The 21,243-nt window shown below is 48.8% G+C and overlaps 1 long non-coding RNA gene across 1 annotated transcript in view; it reads left to right on the top strand.

Annotated features, from left to right (window-relative positions):
• LOC108640865 overlaps nt 1-13,441 on the top strand; it is an 87,518-nt gene extending 74,077 nt beyond the window's left edge. Inside the window, exon 4 of the long non-coding RNA XR_001921556.1 lies at nt 13,397-13,441. This is a non-coding gene — a long non-coding RNA (uncharacterized LOC108640865). The remainder of the gene's footprint in view (nt 1-13,396) is intronic.
• Nucleotides 13,442-21,243: the final 7,802 nt, after the last annotated feature.

Consider the following 21,243-nt stretch of genomic DNA (forward strand, 5'->3'; position numbering starts at 1 on the left):
TGCCTCAGCACTATTCCCAGGCAGAGCCTCATTGATATTCAGTGCATCGTCGTGTCTGTCACTGCTCTGTGCACTTTGGGTCTGGAATCCTTGGGGAGCCTCGCAGCTGTCAAATTGACTTCCATCATTTCTCTCGGAGCTGAGAGACAAATTATCCAGCCAGCCAGCAGCCTAGACTCTGCAATCGAACTCGCAATCTCTAAGTGATAAAATGCTGCCTCCCGGGTCAGACAAACAGTCCGGCTGTGAGGAGGAGGGGGCTGGCTGCGACTGTTGATGCTGTTTGCTGGTGTCCCTTCTTTTTTTTTTTTTTTTCCCCCAGAAGCTGCTATTAGGCTGCTTTTTTTTTTTTTTCCTCCCCTTTTTAAGCAGTATTCATGCTCTAATGATCTGGCAGGCGCCCGGGTGAGTCACTGGCATATGTCGGCCCGGAGTCCCACCGGGACAGACGCCGCTCCTGGGCGCTGCCGACACGGCCCGTGCCTGTGCCCGCTCCGGGGGGCTGCGGGAAGGAAAACGCGCTGGAAAGGCTTTCCCGGCTTTTCACCCGCTGTACCCGCCAAGGGCTTTGGGGGAAGTTTGTTGTGGCTCTGCAGCAGAGCTTTGGTGCTCCCCCCGCCGCTGCGCTCGGGGCTGGGAGCGGGGACTCGAGGGGACCGCGGTTCCATCCCGGACAGCCTGACCCGGCTCGGGGGGCTGAGGGGGCCGGGGGGGCTGACGGGGCAAAATCCGCGGATTTGGAAAAACCACCGGGGGATCACACAGAGTCCCGGAGCTCCTGGATGGAGGCATGGAGAGCTCTGGGATGGAGAGCTCCGGGATGAAGGGATGCAGAGCTCTGACATGGAGAGCTCCGGGATGAAGGGATGGAGAGCTCTGGGATGGAGAGCTCCTGGATGGAGGCATGGAGAGCTCTGGGATGGAGAGCTCTGGGATGGAGAGCTTCTGGAGGGGCTGCCCCCTCGGCACAGCCCGGCCCGCTCCTCCCAAACAGCCCGAGTTTGGAGACACCCAGAGCCATTCCCTGCCATTCCCCTTGTCCTGGCACTCCAGGCCCTTGCCAACAGCCCCTCTCCATCTTTCTTCCAGGACCCTGCAGGTCACAAGTAGGTCACCCCGAAGCCCCCGGGACTGGTGGTAAAATACTCTGCACTGAAATGTGGCATAAATATTCTGAAAGTTCAATAACGACCTCCAGCACTTCTTTTTTCCTCGGAACGTTCCAAAGTAACCAATTAGCATTGGTATCAGGCTTTTTTATACCGTTTGCTTTCAGGTTTTTCACTTTCCTCTTTCCACCACCTCAACTCTTAATTATGGCTGTCAGACAGAGCACAAGCCAGACGTGGCATTTAGCAACCTAATTCTACCATCCTTCTCCTTTTCCATTTCCTTTCCTGCAGCATTCACAAATGCCTCTACCAGTGGGTACCTCTGACATTTCCAAATTGCAATTTGACGGTGTCAGGAAGGTTCATGAATTATTAAAATGTCTCAGCATCACAGAGGCTGGAACATTACATGTAGTTTGACAAAACAAGCGCACACAGAAGAAGAAAACCCCACCCAGGCATTCCCAAATCAAGAGAGCACCTTTAAAACTTTCCTTTGAATTTGCTCAAAAGGCTGGGATAGTAGGAGAGCTGCGTGAGTCATTCTCTCTGTGTCTCTCTCTAGAACAGGAAAGCTCGCAGAGGGTGGAGGCATGTCAGCACAGTGTGGTACACTCTAAAATATCAGTGAAATGACTAGGCTGGAGAAGTGGGAGGACTGATATTAGTCACAGCTATTGCACAGCTCAGAAGATGAAGGCAGGAGGAATTACCGGACGGGCATCTGCCACTCGGCCCAGCCTTTCAGAACTCGTCCCTGGGCTTCAGATCCCCTCATTCTTCCTCTAGAATGCCCCTTCTTCCCTTTCAGGGTGAGTGAGAGGCAGTGCCTTGGCCTCACAGAGCAGCTGAGGTGGTTGAGTTCACCCCTCAGGCAGCACCAGCAGCTTCCATCCAGGATGGTTTTGCTCCAGCCTTTTGTTCCATGTCCCGCTGGACAAGCCCCGGAGCTGTTGCCATCTCCCAGCTCCAGGAGCACTGGTAGGGGGGATGAGGATCTGTGCAGAGGTGCCAAGCTCACAGAGGGCCCTCAGGTGGAGTTTGCTGCCCTGCTGCAGCAGCTCTGTGTGTCTGCACGGGGCAGTAACACACTCCCTGTCCCAGCACCCCCAGCACTGCCCAGGGCCTGCCCTGGCTCTGCTGAGCACCACACACAGCCCAGCAGCTTGGCTGGGAGCACCACGTCAGCCTCTGGGATTCCAGAGTTAAGGATGAGGCTCAGCACATCCCATTTCCCCCCAGCTGCCTGGTTTTGATGGTTTTTGAGTCCAGGCCCCATGCCTGGTGCCCGGTGTTGGTTGTGCTGAGCTGGGCTGGAGGTTGGTCATAAAGGCAAGCCATGGAGTGCCCCAGGCAGCAGGACAGAGGGGTGGGCCCTGTTTTGCCCAGGTTTTGGTGTAGTGTGTCCTCTCCAGCCTCATCCAGGGATGGGAGAGGTCTGTACTTGGATGAACTCCTCAATCAGTACCAGCCCCAGGCTCTGTCAGACCCTCTGCTCGAGCTCTGCAGGCACAGCCCTTTCATGCAGATGAATTTTTAACAGAAGGTGTTTCATTAAACAGCCCAGACTTGTCTCTGTTCTGTACTGTTTTATCTCCCTGCAGTACATCTGATAATCTTACATCTCACATTTAACCAAACCAGAGGTAAAACCTGCAACAGACCTTCCCAGTTGTCTGTGGCTGTCTGGAGAAGTGATTCCCTCAGCCCTGTGAACCACCAGGGGTTTATTCTTACCCACATTTCAGCCTGTGTGCCACGTGCAAACACTTCCTTAGCCCCACTGCTCAGGAAGCATTTCAGTGCCAGCTATCACACCTTTTCCTTTAAAAGAAAATAAAAAAGTCACGATCATTTTCTCTAATTTTCTGACAAATGCTGAAAATAATGGTTGGAGTTGTACCATTCCTCTGCCCTAATTGGGTAGCTGGGAAGCATCTTAGCAGCTGTCAGGAATTCTCAAGTGAGTAAAATACAGTGCTAAAGCTTATGAAAGTTTTGGTAAGTGAGCTGTACTAGCTGATGTTATTACATCTTTTCATTTGTTACGACATCCAGAGTAGTTCACCCTTCCCTCCAGGCTGGCCACGGCTTTTTTATGGCATTTATTGAAATCTCCCTCCCAAACCGTTATTTTAGGTGGCTGTTCATCAGTTATTCAGTTGTACAAACACACCCTGGTTTAATTTCTGGTTTAAATTGTTCTCATTCAGGAATTACTTCCAGGAGTCTGAGATCAGAAAGTGATCCCAATGACGTTTCTCCTGGTGTGGTTTCTCTCTGGTTCTGTGTGCTTTGTGAGTCTCTCACCTCAACAAACAATGGGTTAAAATGTATTTTTAGCAGGTTTCTGACCCAAACGGTTGCAGGCAGTTGCAGAGAGGGCTGTGCTGACTACACTGAGATTTCCCTGCAGTCAGGGACCTGACACTTCTCTGGAAAGCATTCCCAGCATCTCATTTCATTGTCAGACGTGAAATAGGTCACTGTGGGGCTTTGAGCTCTGCAGTGGATCTGCTCAGGTGCCCTCCCAGCAGCAGCCCTGCCCTGCCGGGCTGGGTTGGAGCAGCAACAATTTCTTCCCAGCACGCCCCTGCCCCTGCCCTGCCCGGGGCTGCTTTGAGGCAGGTCAGCTCTGGGGACTGCCAGGACTCCCTGCACCCCTCCTTTATTTCCCATTCCTGCCTCTGGGATGCAGGGAAGAGCTCCCCCCTCGTGCCCCTGGCTGGGCACTGAGCTGAGGGGCTCAGAGCTCCCACCACCAAGGCTCTGGGGGGGATGATCTGCCCAGCCCAGCCTGCTTTCCATCCAGCTCTTTGTCACTGACCCTTCTCACCCCATTCTCTGCCTTTCCCGTGGTTTTCTGGGAGTTGTATCATGTCTTTGAACAGGCCATGCAAGTTGTGGGACCACATTTCAGGTTTTTTACCTTGGGGAACCCTAAGGTCCAGAGAGTCACCTGGGTCTGACTGGGATGGCTGTCACTGAGTTCTGGGGTTTTTTATTTCCTTCTCAAATTGGGATTTTCTTTTCACATCTTTGAGTTGGATTGGCAAGCTGGTAAAAACAAGTACAGAATGTTACCACTGTTTTGTTTCATTTTTTTTTTCTTAATCATAGCGAGGTTTCCTGTTAGAACAGGTATTCTCAGGTTTCACTGGTGAGTATTGGATGCAAAACTTAAAATGTGTATAACTTTGTCACTGATATGGATGGGATAGTCCCAGGGTACTTGGCAGCTGCTCCTCTCCTTTATTAATGATACTGCACAATTAGCTATTACACAAAGGTTTGTCATTAAATGCATTTCTAAGGAGAGGAGATTTAATTTTCTCCATTTTATTGACTGAGGAAGTTAAGGCCTAGAGAAAGGAAGTGATTATTCAGAGGCCCTAGAGAGGAAATTGAGCCCAGGGTTCTGTATAATAGACCATGTAGACAATATAACATGCCCTGAAATACCCATTGCAGCTCAGCTATGCCTGTCCTGCTCTGCATTCCAGAGAGATAAAATATCTCTTGCTGCTCTCTTTAACCAGCTATGCCTCTTTCTTTCTCTTTTTTCCCTGCTGATGGCCCTGAGCAAAGCACAAACCCCAAAACAACTTTTCTCAGAGCCCCAAAATGAGTTCAGGCTCCTCTGTGGGGCCATTTCTGAGCGTGGGGGCTGAGCCAGACCTGGCAGGGCTCTTGCTGGGCACACCTTGGCTCTTGCTGGGCTCTCTTTGGCTCTTTCTGGGCTCTCTTTGGCTCTTTCTGTTTATCTCCCGTGAGGAAACTTGGAAGAAATCAATTTGCACAAATGTTTGGTTTTTTTTTTTTTTTCCCAGGAGCTGCTATATGTTGCATTATTGCATCTTATTTTATTCTTCTTTTCTCTCTCTCTCTCTCTCTCTCTCTCTCTCTCTCTCTCTCTCTCTCTCTCTCTCTCTCTCTCTCTCTCTCTGGAACTGCAGAAGTGACAGTGCTTTAAATGGGAAGCTTTGCAGGGAGCCCTCAGTCCCCGAGCACACAGGATGGATCCCCTGGTTTGGTCTTGCTCGGGCTCCCATAAATCAGCATAGCTAAAATATTTGTGGCTGTCTGTAGGAGATTTATGCAGGTGGGAGCTCGGAGTCAGTCTGTCATGGGTGTGGGGGCAGTGGGAGCTGGAAGGGGCTGGGAATGCTGCCTTGCCCCCCAGGTCGTTAAGCCAAAATGGAAATATCCAGGGCTCACAGAGGAGAGAGGCTTTGCCAATGCATTTTAGAGGGGAAAAAAAAGTCAAGAAAAGAAGTATTAATAGCTTTGAAGTAGCATTGCTGTTCTGTGCCTGTCGTGTATCCTATTAAACTTCAATGGAAATAATTTCCAGGGATGTGTGATACAGAGGGACAGAGATGTGAGTCTTAAATCAGATTTTTTTTTCTGTTTTCCGCCTTTGCCAAGTCCCTCTAAATCTTTGCAGTTGTAGAGAACAGCCTAAAAGCTGCTAACAGTTCCAGCTACAGAGCATAACACTGAATAAGGAGAGTCGAAAAGTTTCTGTCAAAACTGTGTTTAATGGAAAATAGAGTTTTGATAAAATAGCATTTTCACCGAAAATAGCTGCTTTCCACGGAGAATGTTGGTTTTGCACTGCAATATTTTGACAGAAATTTTAAAATCTTGGGTTGCAATGTGTACAGCTGTTCGAGTCCGTCTAGTGCCACTCATATTTCTTCACCTCCTCAAATCTGAGGTATTTTACCAACTCCTTGGTTTTTAACATTGTGGTACTTGGGGAGTTTTTGTCAAGCCCACCTCTACATTCATGTCACAGGACTCCTGGGCTTGTGTTTAAAGAGCTGAGTTTTCTGTGGCTTTTGAAGTTGGAGGAGGAAAAAACCTCTTGGAAACGTGATCCAAGAACATCAGGCATTAGAAATCAAAGGAAGCAGATGAAAGTTCTGTTTTCTTGTTTCAAATGACTCTCAAGATTTTTCAGCCATTTAAAAGTATTTCTATATGAAAAGTGTTATCCAATCTGATTAATTATTCTGAATACATCCCTCTGACAGTGCTTTTTTTGCCTGAGTTGGAAATGAGTGTTTTGTGAACCAGATTATTTCAGGAATGTTAAAAAACACACAGGAAAAACACAAAACCAAACCCACCACAATTTTCTGCTATGAAGTGAGTGACAGGGATGTTTCCTTCACCGGGCTGAGGACAAACTCCCTGGAAGTGGGCAGGGAATTGTGTGACCTTGACGTGTCTGAGCTGAGCTGGGGAGCCCAGGAATGGCTGGAGCCCAATCCCTTGGAGCAGCTCTGGATGAAGGGCAGGGTGGGAACAGGCCCCTGTGGGAGGGATGGCAGGAATCTCGTGGTCCCAGCTCCTTCCAGCATGACAGCAGACACAGTGCCAGGCAGGTTTGTCCACGAGAATTCCATGTCCTGTGCCCAGGGATGAGGAGAACAAATGGAATGCACAGTGATCCCTCCCCAGTGCAGGCTCCCATCTCCAGGGCTCAGGGTCCTGTGCTTGAGAGTCACCTTTTTATGTAGGATTTGTTGATGTTTTTTCTCCTGTTTGTCAAATTATTTGAACTTCAGTGTCTGTCGCAGTTTCCTTCACTGAGTTTGTTCTGTCTCTTTCCCAATCCTTCTCTCCACTTTCTGCACCTTTTCCAGTTCTGTTTGCCTTTCTGAACATCATGGAGCATTTGTCTGTTTTCATGGAATCTTTTGTCGCAGCCCAAAGGTGCAGTTGGAGTTGGTGTCTCCCTGTGTTCAAAGGACACTGTTTGTTGTGCTGATCAAAGGGGACTCGGAGGCTGAGGGAGGTGAGAAGGGAAACCTCAGGTCTGTGGGCAGGAACCTCTGTTCTGTGTGTGCTTTCAGTGGCAGAGACACGTCTCATTTCTCATCCCAGCCGTGGGGGCTCCTGCTGGGAGATCCCTCTCTGATTCCAGGTGAGGATCTGCCCCAGAGGTGTTGGAGTGGGATCTGCAGGTACTGCTGTCCCTGTTTGTTCCAGGGCAGTGCTGGAGGGAGGGGGTGGAATAAAGAAGTGAAGGTCTCACGAGCTCATGGCTTTCTGGCCAGTGCTCCCTGGAGCTGCTTCCAGACCGGCCCTGGAATCCCTCCTGGGAAGTGCTGTTAACTCCAGCATTCAGTCCTGCCACAATAACCCCCTTTTTTTTGTTTGCCTGGGTTCTCTGTTCAGATGACAGTGTCCAAGTACCAAAACTTCATTGTAGTGAGCATCTGGAAATCTTAGGCTGTGTCCACACTAGTAAAGTCAGGGATGCCTGGGAATGTTCCCGGGAATGTTCCTCAAACGTGGAACATGATACTGTACTGCTGAAGTGCTGGAATGTTGCTTGGCAGAATTTTGGCCAACGCAGGCTGATATTTTTCTCAACTGCTCCCAGGTAGGGACTGGAGTTGGAGACCGTTCCCAAGAAGTGGTTTTATATCCAGTCCCCCGGATTCAGAGACCTGAGAGGTTTCTCACACAGTTTTGTGTCAGCTGCCCTGGATGTTCGGGGCTGTTCCTGTGCACATTTAATGCCCTGCTATGAGTATCTGCTGCACAAAGTTAAAATCTGGCTGAGCCCTCCCCCCTCTGCCTTTCCTGTCACCTTTCCTTCCCCCAGAAGGAGGGGGCACAGTTGAACGTGTCTCAGGAGGTTGTTTACACGGTGTTTATTTAAATTATGCTCCTGTGAGTGTCGTTGGAGCTGCCTCTGTGTCAGTGATTCCCTTTGATCAGTCAGAAATACTGATTTAAAAAAAGGGGTTCACGGGCATGAACTCTTATGCAGCAGCGTGTGTGAATGTGTAAGGAACTTCTGAACAATATTAATTATTTTGTGATGTGCTGGCTATAAGGGAAGATCAAAGATGTGCTGCTCTGGAGCTGTGTTCGTGTGTTGGGGGAAGTTCCTGTCCCCAAAACACGACAGTTTTGAGGGCTAATCTACAAAGAAGTGTCTTGGGTTCACCTCTTTGTTTGTTTGAGGGTCCAGGAAAAGCAGGGCAGTGGCCAGTGTGAAATAAGTTGTAAAAATGAAACGGGTATGAGCTCAATATGCAGAATGGAGGCATCCTTTTTTTCCCATGGGTTCATCAGAAACCAACAGTTACTGTGGGTTTTCATTTTACAGGGTTTTTTCTAATTATTACCTTGATATAAGAATTTGGATTTCTAGACAATATATATTTACAAATAGCACATAATTATAAGATGATCATCCAGATTTCGCATGCACATTCGGAGCAATTTGAAGCTTGAGATGTCAAAATGAATTAAAAATGAGAGCTCCCCTTGGGGTTCTGGGGTGTGAACTTGGGGGCTGGGTCTGTGCTGGGTTCTGGTAGAACCTTAACCCTGTACCTCACTGGAGATGAAACCCTTCTCAGGGTCTCCCAACCTTCCTGGTGACTCTCCCCCTGGGCCAGGGGAATTCCCTGCAGGGGTGCAAGTGTTGAGGAAGGAGCTGCTCTGTGACTGTGAAAGCACGAGAAACCAGAGAGGGGCTTTCAAATGAATTTTCAGGTTCATTCACAGCTTGGCCGAAGAGCAGCTGTGGGAAACAAACCCTCTGAGAACTGAGAGAGGGGCTGGGCCGAGCCCAGCTCTGCTGGGAGGGAGGGAATTGGAGCGTTTGAGTGCTGGGGAAATGAAAGTGCCCTGGGCTGGTCTCACGCAGCCCGTCCTGCGGGGCTGGGGCTCTGCTGCAGAGGAGTTCTCAAGATACAGGAAGAAGAAGGAGTTGTTTTAGATTTCCTTTAGCCCTGGCGTGTCTTGAGAAGGGAAATATTTTTGTCTGAAGTTTCATTGCTAGTCAGCAGTGGCTTAACTCAGAGAGACGTTTTTGGAGGCAGTGGGTCCCCATGGCAGTCACTGAGTCTGCTGGAGAGGGACAGGAGTGTTCCCTGTATGGGGAGTGAACAAAGGTGCCTTAATTGTTGTCCCACCCCAATCTGAAGGGCTCATTTTTGGTGCTGGGATCCTTCTGGGAACTGGTGTTCCATCACAATGTGAAATATGGATTGTGCTTCCCTCATGGTTCTTCACTTTATAACCTAAATTTGCAGATTCATTTGTTCCAACGACTCATGAAGAATGAATGGGAACAATTTCTTAGAAGAGCATAATATAAATTTGATTGCACTTTGAAATCAGTGCCATTGGGACCCAGACTTCTGAGGACTCATCAGTGCTTTACATCCAGTGGCTCAAACTGGAATGAGACACCTGTCCAACTTCTGAAGGTCTATCATGACTTTATCTTCTAATTGCCCCTCTAATGACGAGGTGGGGCTTTCCAGGCCTGCCGGTGTCTGTGATAACCTCATCTCCTGTGTCCCTCCCCAGCTTTATCTCTGAGTTCCCTGAATGAGTTTCCATTTGTGCTCAGCCAGATAAGCAGCACCCTTGGAATATCCCCTGGCTGACGCAGGCAGCCCTGGGGGGAAGTCTCGATCAGATTAGAGCTTATCAGGCTGCACAAACACAGCCCAGACACTTGTGGTAGCTCCAGGGTTACCCTGAGGGCCAGCCTGCCCAGGGGTCACCCCTCTCCACTCAGGGAAGTGTTCAGCACGTGCTTGGGTGAGAGAACAGTCCCTTCAGCGGGTGTGCAGCAACCCCTGGGCTCTGTCAGCTCAAAGGTCAGAGCTGGAGGGTGGCTGATTTATCACCCAAGTATGAATCTGCAGGACAGAAGATGGTCAGAGTGGAAATGGGCTCTGCTGCTGCACAGCTCCATGAGGAAAACACCCACCTGCTAAGGGGGGAGATGGGAGAGCAAATCCCGAGGAGTCCTGAAGCTTGGGAAGTACTGGCAGGGGAGGAGAGTTTGCTGCAGGGAGGGCTCTTGTGCAGATGCCCCGTGTTGTGAACTCCTCCTAAATCAGATTTAACGCAGGAAGACCACTTGTGTAATGGATAATTGAAATATGGCATAAGGGCACAGGATTGGAATTCATGCTGAGGGGAAAAGAAATCCATGGAAAAACTCCATCAATGGGCAGGTTGTTGCCAGGGCAAAATAGTGTCAGTTTTACAGTAAAGAGATGTTTTGTATTCCATAATGTTCTTGTGTTGTAGAAGCATTTGAGCTGTCTGAAAATACCAGGACATTCAGCAGTTTGAGCTCACCTAGGACTTTCTTACTCATCCCACTAAAAGTGCCAAGGAAATAAAGCTGTTCCTTTGTATCCTTCCAGAGAGGGCAGGAATCACTCCTGGGTGTTCAAGAAAAGCACCAGGATGCCTGAAATTCAGGGGACTTGAAGATTGCAGCACCATACCAGGAGCTTTGGTGTGATCCCTGATATCCCTCCCAGTCTTTAACATCCCATTGCTTCCATCATTGGAGCTGGAGATGATGAACAGTCAGATCTGAGACATTTGGGTCACAAAATCAGGAGGTTGAGTGAACTTCCCTGTGCTGACTGTGATTCTGTGACTCCAGCCTGTCATAGCTCCTGGCTGGGAACCTTGTCTGTCCCTGCCCTTGGGTGTGTGGTTAATCCTTGGACTGTGGGATCCCTGGGCCAGTCTCCAGTGGGGCAGCCACGATGCCAGGCCTTGGGGTCACACCCAGTCCCATTCAACCCCAGCTGGTCAATGATTAAAAGCTGCTCTGGTAAATGATTGTGTTGTGCCCCGACCTGTAAAACGTTTATAAGGCCTGAGAATAGTTCATTGCCTCCATATAAACTGCTTATAACCTGGAAACGTGGTGTGGGGCTGAGGGCAGGGACAGAGGGACAGAGGGACAGGCAGAATGTTGGGCCTCTTATTGAGATCCACTGGATCCTCGTGCCGTGGGAGGGACAGGAGATCCTGCACAGATCTCTCCCAGATCTCTCCCTCCAGAGCAGAGGCAGGAGGAGTCCCCCTCTGTGCCTGGATTTGAGTGGGCAGGAGCTGGAAGTGTCAGAGCCCTTTGGTCCCTAATGCATCCTGAGGATACAGATAAGATGGGCTTGTGGTGACTGGCAGCTGGAAGGAAAGGGGGAATGCTGCCTGTTCCAGTGCTGGAAGGGCTCTGGGGGATGTGCTGAGTTCCCATGACCTACTTGTGTGGGGTGGAGGGGTCAGTCCCTCCTAATGCCCTTCCCTTGGCATCCCTGGTGTGTCACAAACCACTTGGGGCTGGGGCTGAACCTCACACTCCCTTCCATCCTCCAAGTTCTACCCAAATGTGAATAACCAACAATATACCAAAAGATGAGTGGCAGAAATCACAGGTATCTTTCAGTATAATTGTGATAAGCAAGTTTTCCTTTGTGTGCTCATCTTTCATTTAATGTTGTTGTTGTCTCAACGAAACTGGCAATGGGCATTCTGCCCAAAGCCGTGGTAGAGGATTGCAAAATCCAAAACAGGGCTCGAGACTTTCTCTTGGGCTCCCAAAGCTGTTCTGAGGCTGAAATGGAAGGTGTGCAGGGAGGAAAGAAAAGCCTCCCTGGATGAGCTTGACGTGTCCTGGGCTGCAACGTGAGCTCAGTGGGGATTTCCAGCAGGAGCACAGCTCCTGCTTCTTGGAGGTGGAACTCAGCCTCTTTCATTATCAGGTCTCTGGGTGGGTTCATTCCTTCCCCATGGAGCTGGTGATTTATCTTGTTTGATGGAGAAATTGCTATGACAAAATGCTAAAAGCTCTTGCTCGGGGCTATTTTTAATCTGCTGTAGGTGAAAGATCAGAAGACATTTTTGGAAGATTTATGTGTCATACCCCTGTGCTGGGTGGGATAAATGGGAGTTGACAAAATACAGGGCACAAGATTTAAACCATTGCCCTCTGACATCCCGAGGCATCCCAACCCTGTGTGATCACAGTTGTGTTCAGCAGGGGAAGGCTTTGCTCTGGGGGCATCTCAGATGCTCAGCAGAGGTGCAGAAATGCAGTCCCTGTTCAGTCTTTAAGCTTTATTGGTGGTGATCAGTAGTTAAACCTGCTCTCGGGCCTCCGTGGGTTTTAGTGCAGAATATTTTCCAGCAGTCTCTGCGTGCTCGTGGTGTTTGTGCACAGTAACACAGCCCTGTTCTGTGGGGAGGGAGAAGCTACTTAATGACAGTTCAGCTTGTGCAGACTCAGCGTTTTTTGCTGATCCTTTAATAGTCCAAACTGCTTCCAGCTCTGGGATCTCTGTCAGCTGTGCCCATTTCTGAAACAGGAGCCCTGACAAAGGCTCTTGACAAAAGCCCTCAGAAATTCCAGGAAACCTTTTTTTCACATCAAGTGTGAGCCAGGGCCCTGTTTCTGCAGCAGTGCAGGAGAGGGGCAGGGGCAGGGTGGGTGCTCTGCCCAGGTCACCCACAGCACTGGGACAGCCCTTCCAGAGCCAGGGACAGGGATGGAGGGCTGAGGCTGAGGGAGTGCAGGCTGACTGGAGAAGGGGTGGCTGAAGGGGAGGACTGGGCTGGCTGCAGGCTGAGACACTGCTCTGGGCAGTGCCCAGGCTGGAACCTGCACATCCTGGGATTTCACTGATTTAGTGCTGCCTTGGGGCTCCCCAGGCCTGCCCTGCTGCCCCTGCAGGTTCAGGGCTCTGTCAGTGCTCCTGGTGTTCACGTGCAGTTTGTGCTCCCAAAATGACACATCCTTGTGAGGCCACATCACCAATTAACATGTGGATTTGTTCTGCATGTGCAAGTCTTTTCTTGGGCAGGGAAGTGTCACAGAGACTTGGCTGAAGGAAAAAAGGAAACAGTTTAATCTTAAATTGTAATTGTCATCCTCTGGCTAACGATAAGCGATATTATGGCCTGTGTATCAGCTGTAATTAAGCAGTGAGACACAACAAGGTGTGTGTTACAGGCAGATAACACAGTGCTTAAGAGCCAGTGACCTGCACAGCACGTTATCTCCCAGCTGCACGAGCCCAGGGTGTCCTGTGGCTCCCAAATCCACTGTCCCCTCTCCCCTGCCCACAGGCTGCTGTGTATAGTGTAGGAATCCTAGAGGAAAACTGGTGTTGGAGGAGGAAACCCCAGTGACTGAGACCTCCCAGTGGCAGAAAACATGGAACAGGGTCAGCTTTGCCCTGCTGGGTCCCATCAGGGCACTGCTGTTTCCCTTTATTCCTTATGTTACCCCAATGAAAGTTTGCAGGGCAAAACTCTTTGATGTTGATCCCATTTCCAGTTTAAGCCCCGTGGATGTGGATCTGCTGCCCCTCAGTACTGGGCTGCTACAGAAAATTGCACAAAATTAATGTACAGCAGATCCAGTTGCTGGATTTTGTTCCTGTGTAACAATCTGTCTCACACTTATTTATTCATGTTTTTTCTCCCCCCAGCCATACAAATTAGAGTGTCACTGGGATCCTGGTAAACAAACTACTGGCAGAGGGAGGAAGGCAGCAGTAAGGTAAGGAGAGAAGCATTCCATCTGATGTCTTTTAGCCAGTAATTGCCAGAATATGCATGGATTGATTTCCCAGTTTTTGGGTACTGTTACCCACTGAAAGGGGTGGATTCTTATTTGGCTAAATGCAAGGTCTGAGCAGGGTGGGAGGTCACTCCTCTTGAGTCCTGAGTTGTGCTGTTTGCTGTCAGAGGCACAGTTTGGTTCTGGGGGTTGGGATGGCACTGAGCCCATCTGGACCCTGATTTCAGTGGCTGTCCTAGATATTATTGTATTAAAAATATAAATAAATCGAGTTAGGCTTAATACAAGAGCAGAGAGACAAGGCAGGGGCCAGAGCCAGCTGTCTCTTGCTCGAGTCCTTCCCTGGGTGTGAGTGCTCCTGATTCCAGCTGTGCACTGGGAATGCCTCTCCATGGCTGGGATAATCCATTCAGAGCAATTACAAGGGATCCATCACCAGCAGGGCCTGAGCCACGGGCTGCTGATGTGGGAAAAGGGATGGGAGGGAAGGAGGGAGTGCAGGGAGGGAATCAGTTCCTGCCCCGGGGGTGTGTGCCCCGGGAATGGAGCAGTGTGGGATCCCGGGCTGGGCACAGGGCTGTGTGTGCTGTGCCCCGGGCTGGGCAGGGCAGTGGGAGCTGCTGCTCCCTGGACACTTCCTGGGAATGCACCGACAGCAGCAGGACTGGGGTGGGCACGAGGAGTTCAGAAATTCCCACAGGGAACCTTTTATCCAACAGCCCCAGGCCCAGGTGGGATCCTGTGTCTGCCTCACATCCCATCCCACGTCCTTTCCTTGGTGGAGCCGCAATCCCAGCCCGGTTTTTCCGTGCAGAGGGTTGCAGGGGGAGCAGCAGGGCTGACATCAGGAACTGCACACTGCAGAGCCAGGACTAGGAAAGCTCCACTGCCTAAAACTGCCCTGTGTGATGAATCCCTTGGCACTGCAGGGCAATCCTGCCCTGGGAGCTGCTGCCAGGCAGGGGCTGGAATTTTGGGCACAGGGTTGGGGTTTAACATGCAAGGAGATGTAACAGGAGGGGTTTGGTGCCTCCCCCTCATCAGTCCCTCTGCCCCTGCACTCCCCTCGTGGGTTGGAGAGGTAACTAAAGGAACTGGTCACTCCTCTCACAAAGCAATGTTGAAATCCAGGAGCTGGGTTTAGGAATTCTGAACAGCTTCACTGCCTGGGAAGGGACACTTTGCCTCTGCTGACACTGCAAAGGCCCCCAGTGCCTCTGTGGAGAGGTTTGGTGGGTGATTCCTGCTTGGACCATGAGCAAACAGGGATGTGGATCCATGGAGGCCCCAGCAGGGACAGTGTTACTGGGGACACTGCACATCTGACCTCCTTTGAGGCTGGAAAACCTCATTTTCCTTTGAGCCCTGCAGGTTTCCTCTTGCTCTGTGCAGTTTTCCTCCAGCAGGTCACAGGTAAGGGAGAGGGAAGAGCCTTGGGGTGGGAGGTGGAGGAGCCAGAGGACTGGGAGAGCTGGGCCAGGATGGCTCTGGGGAAGCACTCAAAGCACGAAGCTCTCCAGGTTCCACCTCAAGGAGCTGACTCAACAAATACAGAAGTGAATTGCAAACCATGAGCCAGAGACCCCCCAGATGCTGTGCAGGACAGTTCTGCTCCCTCAGCCCAGCCCAGGGAGCTGTGGAAACTGTTCCCTCCCAAATAAAAGTGTATGGGAATTTGCAGTGCAGTCAGGTAGGCTGCAGTGCACATAAGCCAGCTCATAAAAATTCCAGGGGTATGTACGTCACCCAGCTGGGGTTGGTTGGATTCTGCTCTTCCCTGGCAGTGCCTGGAGTTCCCTGAGATCACCAGGAACACTCCAGGGCTTCTGCTGCCTCCCTGACTCCTGGCATTTTCCACACCTTTGTCCCTTCCTTGCAGGAGGTTCAGGTCTCATTCCCGGTGTTCTGGGTGTTATATTGAGTAAACTGAAGTTATTCTGGCAGATAGTAATAAAATTATTGTTAATAAAATTTAAAATAGATAATTTCAGTTAGGAAATCAATAAACTAGTAATTTTCAAAACCCAGTTACCCCCTTAACCACCAACACCCAACAGTTGGCCTGGGCTTTCCCAATTTGTGTTGTTGCACTCAGAGGTCCTTGGGGATGGAGCACAAAATGATGTTTGCAGCCTCTGCTGTTACCAACCCAAATCTGGGTTGGTGTTTGTTTTGTAGCAGGAATTCCATGGGAAGGAATTCTCTGGGAAGGACCAGCTCGTTCCTTCAGGGCCAAGTCCTGCCCTGCACCAGCTCCTCCAATGGTCCCAAATGCTGAGAGATCCCATGGAACACTGGGCAGAGGAATTCCTGTGGAAATCATATTCCTTGTGTAATGGAGCCTGTTCCTCTGAGTGTGCTGCTGAAGAACATCAGGAACCTTGAGAAGATGTGTCAGCTGTGCAGGAGGTAACTGTCAATGAACTTTGAATTTTAGAACCCGAACTGCCAGGAGCAGTGGGTGGGATCTGGGGCCCAGGAGCCTTTCCCAAGGGAGTGACGTGGGCCTGTTTGGGACATGCCCCCACCCCTGGAGAGCAGGGTTGGCTGAGGCACAAATAAGAAGTAAAGGTTTATTTTTCAAGCCCTTTGCTCATTCTCTGGCTTTTCCACTGCTCTTTGGGGGCATCTCAGAACCGTCCCGGGGCTGTGGAAATTCTGCAGCCACTTCTCAGAAACCCAGGAGAGAATTACTCTCACATATGTTTCCATCTTCTGCTTTTTGCATTTTCCCCTCTTGCATTTCTTTTTCTTTGGCCCGGAACAAACCCCTCTGTGCTCCCAATTCTCACCATCCCAAGGAAATGTCACTGCAGTGTCCCAGTTTCCCGGGCAGTGGAATGCAGGATTCCCAGTTCGGTTCCAGCCCCCTCCCAGGAGTGTCCCTGCAGGATCTGGGGAAGGTTCTTTCCCTGAGCAGGACCAGGGGCTGCCTGAGCACATTTGGGGGGCTGAGCCCGGGACACCCCAAGAACAGCCCCGAGCCCGTCAGTGTTTTCTGGACAAACAATTTTATTTTCGGTAATGCGTCTATACACTGTACATTCAGTCACTGTGGTATATAAGCATAGCTATTTTCATACATAATCTCATAAAGTCCTTTATTTTACAATATTATCTGCATTGGGGGGGAGGGGATGTGGAAAAGGGGGTGGAAAAGGACTATCAAGGTACACAGCGAAATAGATAAATATGCCAAGCTTTTTTCTTATTTTTTTTTAAATCAGGCATTTATAAACAAGAAAGCATACATTACTTACATAAAAATAGTTCTAGAATAGTAGAGTAAGTCATAATATTGTCATTAGCAGCAGCATAGGAGAGACCAGGATAACAAAAATGTGCTGAAATGCTATTGGCTATTATAAATGTAAAGATTTATTTTTCTTCAATTGAAAAAATGTCATTTCTGTGAGTTCTTTTGATTTAAAAAAAAAAAAAAAAAACAACCAAAAACAAAACAACAACCAAGCCAACAAAAAAAAACCAAAAAAAACTTCTCTCTAAAACACATGACTGCTGAGAGGGCAGAATGGAACAAAATCAACCTTTTGGTAATAAAATACTTTACAGTGAAAATAAGGACAAGTAAAATGCAAATGATGGAGAAAGGTTGTAACCCACATTGAAAACTTGCAAAAAGATTTTGTTTTGTTTTTTTTTCCTAACAGACAGCAAAGGTTCTTCTCAGTTAAAAACACAACTCATAAAACAAGACAACTACCAGGTAAGAAAGAGTTTTGAAAAAGTAAACACCATATACACTTATAATACAACAGTGTAAAATGAAAAAAAGTATTTACATGTTGAATTTACTTTTAATGTTTTTTTTACATTGGCTAGTTCTGTTTGAAAAGCAGAATATTATGTATAGAGTTAGCTGCTCCATAGATATGAATGTTATTGCTGTTGGTTTTTATTCCCTTCGTTAAGTCTTCGTTCAGTAATAGAAACAAGGAGTAATTAAACTGAATATACAAGTAGTAATATATTTGTAAGTACAGGGAGAGTCAACAGCCTGTATGAAACACCTCTTCTCCCTTTGAACTTCTTAAAGGAAACTAAAGCACAGATGAAGTGAGAGATGTGGCAGCTCCTGCACTCCGGGCTGGAGAGCCCAGGGAGTGCAGCAGGGAAAGAATTCCATGTGAGTGGGATTGACTGAGGTGCTGCAGCCTCAGAAATTACACAGAGAGCTCCCTCTCCTCCAGCACCTTCACACACTCTGCAGAGCCCCCTCCCCACATCAGTGTCTCTGGGGCTGCCACAGGGACAGTTCTAATTATTCTGAATTAGAAACACGTTACACACTCTGCAGAAATAACAATTTAACTGTTAAATGTGTTCAGGAGATTCCCAACAGTTTAAGCCATTCCCTGTGAGCCCCTCCTGGGGTTTGGCTGCTGCTGGACAATGTTTGTCCCCACCTTTCTTGCCCCTGATTTCAAACCTTCATTTATGGAAATGGCTTTTCACTCCCAAGCACTGAATCTGTGGAGCCTTAACTGGGGCAGGGTGAGTCCCCTGCCAGGCACTGCCCTCCTAGAGTGACCAACCCGGGGCAGAACAGGAAACCAACAGCTGGAATTTTGTTCTGGAGCCTTTTCCTGCCCCTCTGAGCCAGGGGAGGCTGCCTGGGATCACTGGCTGTTGGTGACACTGTTCTTGTTTCTCCTCTGAAAATCCTGCAGGTTCCCTTCCTTCAGGAGGGGGGAGCCTCCAGCCCAGGGAGCCCCCGAGCTCCCCTGGAAAAGGAAACCACAGGTAAGAGTCACTTTTCCTGGGGAAAAACACCTGGAGATGGACAGGCTGCCTTTGCTTCTTGAATTATAAGGGGAGAGACACTCTCAGAGATCAGGGGAAACCTGCAAAGCCAGGGCTCAGTCCCTGAGGGAGGCCAGGGCTGGTCTCTGTGTAATTCCCAGCAGGGCAGCAAAGCAGAGCACGAGGGACTCGAGATGCACAGAAGGGTAAGGACAGACACAGCTGTTTAGTTTCCCTTGAAGAAATAAGTGGATAATACAGCTCTGGAAATCATAAGGCTGAGAACATTTTTCTGCATACTGCATAACAAAAGAACCCCTTTACATAAGACAGTAATAATGCCCATTAATGACTATATGGCAGAGTTTAATCCATGCATATGATTTAATAATCGCAGAAAAAAAAACATACAAAGAAAATAAAACCCCACATAAAAAAAAAAACAAACAAAAAACAAACCTGCTCAAGCATAATCAAAATTCCTTTTGCATTGCACTTTAGAAGGAGATCTGCACCTAGAGCCAGTCTCCAGCCTCCCAAACACAAGGGCCAACCCCTGTATCCACAGACAGGTTCAGGTCATGGACTTGGTGTGACTGTTTCTTGCTCCCAACAGTTTTACATTGTCCCAGTAATTCCACTCCTTTCATATTTCTTCTTTTTTTTTTGTACCTAAAACATATATATGAACTTCTTTGTTAATGCTCACAGTTATTATAATGGTTATTACAATGGTTTCAAGCAAACAGCTCTTGTTTAAAAAAAAAAAATAAAATCTCTCTAATGTACTGTAAGTAAATACCATAATTTTAGGATTGGAAGCCGCTTTCTGTCTACTGGGAAATAATTTTGAAGCTTACATAGTTTGCATTAATGTCCAAAAGCAAATAAAGATTACTGGAAATATGTTCCTTTGTTTAGAGTAACTTCTGGGTATGATGATGCATAGGGGGGGGTTCTCTTTTTTTTCCTTTTTTTTTTTTTAATTTCTTTTCTTTTTATTCTTTTAAGGTAAAAAAGTGTCAGCATTGCCTAGAGAAGATGCTGAGAGGAAAAATGAGCTGGAAGGCACATCTGCAGCCCCAGATCACATTTTCACATTTGAGTGTGTCAGAGGTGAGTGTTTAGGGGTGAAAATAACTTTTCTCTTGATCAGTAAAGCACCAGCTTTATTTGTTAAGCACTTTTGGGAGCATCTCAGCTGCTCCCCAGCTTGGGTCAGATACACAGCCACAAAACCAGTCCCCTGGTCTGGTGAATTCCTGCTTGGGATGTTCTGGACCTGCTGGATCCTCCTCTGTGAAGTGGAGATGCTGATGGGAGGTGGCAGTGCTGGCAGGTTGGGTTCATGGTTTGCACAGCTCTCAGGGCAGAATCTAGAATGCTTGGCTTCAGAAACAGGGAATAAAATGCAGAGTAAGATTCTGACAAAGTGCAGGTTTTAAAAAAAAAAAAAAAAAAAAAAAACTCAGCACCACCCCCAGGGCAGTGATGGCTGCGTCGTGTCCCGGGGCTGCGGCTTGGACCCCAACATGAAAGTGAGCTTCTTGTTGAAAACAAAAAGGTTTTTAATAAAAAAACCATGTGGCTTATTCACAGCAGCAAAACCGTCGTGGTGTGGTCTGTGGTGGCCGAGGCTGCACCTCCCTGGGCACGGGAATCCTGCACCTCCCTGGGCACAGGAATCCTGCACTTTCCAGGGCATGGGAATCCTGCATCTCCCTGGGCACAGGAATCCTGCACCTCCCTGGGCACAGGAATCCTGCACTTCCTGGGCACGGGAATCCTGCACCTCCCTGGGCACGGGAATCCTGCACCTCCCTGGGCACGGGAATCCTGCACCTCCCTGGGCACGGGAATCCTGCACCTCCCTGGGCACGGGAATCCTGCACCTCCCTGGGCACGGGAATCCTGCACCTCCCTGGGCACGGGAATCCTGCACCTCCCTGGGCACAGGAATCCTGCATCTCCCTGGGCACGGGAATCCCAACGGGCAGCTCGGGACGAGGGCAGGGAAATACTGAACTCACGGCGAGATGGTGCAACGAGATGAGTTTTCCAGAAAACTGAAAGCTGAAGATTTCAGAATGACTTCAACACACAGATGTCTCTGCTTTGTTCCTCTACCAACTGATCATCCATTTCCTTCCTCCCTTTCTTTCTTCCCTTTCCCAAAGCTCAAGTGCTCCTGGATGAAGTCTCTGCACACCCCAAGGGTGCTGGCGTGGGCTGCACACGCGGGGCCCGTGGGGCTCTCAGTCCAACACCACCTCCTTCCCCACCCCCTGCACGCTCCTGCATCTTCCCTTCTTCTTGTGTTTAGGGCAGGAAATTAAGATAATTCTTTCTAAGGAAAAAAAAAATCAACTTGGAAAAGCACTCTGAACTTCCCCCACCCCCACGTGACGGGATGGAACCGCGCTGGCTTCCGAGATGGCTGGAAAACTGCTCCTGACATGGCACCATCACCAGAGAGGGGCTTCTGCACAAAGAATCCCAAAGCCTAGAAAGTCATTAAAAATTGTGCATCGAAGGTTTGTTGTTTTTTTGTTTGTTTTGTTTTGCTTTTAAACGTTCATTATAAAAAAATCGTGTTAATTTTTTTTTTTTAATACCAAGTCTGTATAATGAATTATTTTAAATAGCTTATAAGAAAAGTTGGTTTGCTTTGTCAATTCCAAAATGTTCCAACGGGCAGGAGAACACAACCCCCCTGCCCTGCTCTCCTTGGACTCTGGGTTCAGCTGGACGACGCCGCTTGCTCCGAGTTTGCCAGTAGAAAATTCTCGCTGTGGACTTAAAAGTATTTTGTTTTACAAACACTTTGTGTTTTCTAGGCACAGTAAGATGTTGTGCTATATGGATCGGGAAGGAGAAAAAAAACAAACAAAAAAGAGGCAGAATTCAGTGCTTCTGTTCTAGAGGGTAACAACGTTTGCCTTCCAACTGCTGCGAGTCCGTGTTCCCGCCGGTGCCAGGACAGCTCACCCC

The sequence above is a fragment of the Manacus vitellinus genome, unplaced genomic scaffold (assembly GCF_001715985.3).
Source record: "Manacus vitellinus isolate BGI_N305 unplaced genomic scaffold, ASM171598v3 scaffold_46_pilon, whole genome shotgun sequence".
Taxonomy (NCBI): Eukaryota; Metazoa; Chordata; class Aves; order Passeriformes; family Pipridae; genus Manacus; species Manacus vitellinus.